Source organism: Acyrthosiphon pisum, chromosome A1 (assembly GCF_005508785.2).
Source record: "Acyrthosiphon pisum isolate AL4f chromosome A1, pea_aphid_22Mar2018_4r6ur, whole genome shotgun sequence".
NCBI lineage: Eukaryota > Metazoa > Arthropoda > Insecta > Hemiptera > Aphididae > Acyrthosiphon > Acyrthosiphon pisum.
Genome location: NC_042494.1, coordinates 142,704,518 through 142,705,850, shown reverse-complemented (window position 1 = coordinate 142,705,850; position 1,333 = coordinate 142,704,518).

The window sequence follows — 1,333 nt, the reverse complement described above, 5'->3', positions numbered from 1 at the left end:
GTAGATCGCGGACCCCGTGCTCTGGTACGTAAGTGTATGATTTCAATCTAGAGTATCAATGTGCTGATCTGGCCAAATAACCAATGGAAACCAATAATAAATAAATACTAATTTCTACTGTAGACTGTAACCAATGGCTACTATTTAAAAAATAAATAAAAATACAATTTCCAATTTCCATCGTGAACCTCAAGATCCCTGTTTGAGCACCTCTTTAAAATGCAAATTTCGACAAATCCTTTCTTAGCGGATGCCTACGCCATAATAGCTATCTGTATGCCAAATTTCAGCCAGATCCGTCCAATGGTTTGAGCTGTGCGTTGATAGCAGTCAATCAGCTTACTGTTTTATATATACAGATACAGATTATAGGTTCTATATATAATACATAGCCACCTATAGTAGTTAGAAGGGACTAGGTACCTAATATATTATAGCCATAGGCGTGCGCAGACATTTGTGGCAGGGTGGGCCAAGTCAATAAAGATTAATAAACCTGAACTCCGGTGGAAGAAACAATTATACTTTAATTTGCCTACTCATAATCACCCACTATTTAAGGCACAAATCATTCATATGATAAAAAACAGATACATATTTTTTAAAAATTAAATAAGAAATATTTTAATTGTCAACATGGTTTTAAATTTTAAATACAATTTCGCAATCTGTAATGGTAATATGTTATCAATTTTATTTTTAAAGACATTTAATGTATTATCATTGATTATCAATGTTATTTTTCACCTATTTAATTAATGTTCTATGATTTAAAAAAATCAAAAATTGTGATGTTTAAATCATGTATTACTAGTGTTGTTAAAATACGGTATTTTATTTTATTTTTGTATTATACTGTATTAAACTTTGTATAATACTATTGTATTTAAGTAGGGTATAATAATTTTTGTATTATACCGTATTATACACATTTTATACGGTATAAATCCTGTATTTAAATATATAATATACAATTATACAATTTAAACTTGATTACTCAACCATTGTCCATTTCCTATTTGAAAATTGAGTCTTATTAATACAAATAAAATAGACAATAGTAATATAAAATAATAATAATATAAATTAAATTCAAAAGTAATAACAAAGTCAACAAGTAAAGTAATAATTAACAATTTTAATAAACATAAATAACTCTTTTGGTTTTTTTTTCTAAATAATAACTAAAATAAATTTTAATGTAAAATATTAAATAAGTAACAAAAGTAAATAGTAATCCTTTATAGGTTATAGTAAAAATTTTAACACTTAAGTCTTTTAGTTTCCTGTTTAGTATAAAAAAAAAATAATAGAAAATAAAATAAAACCTTTT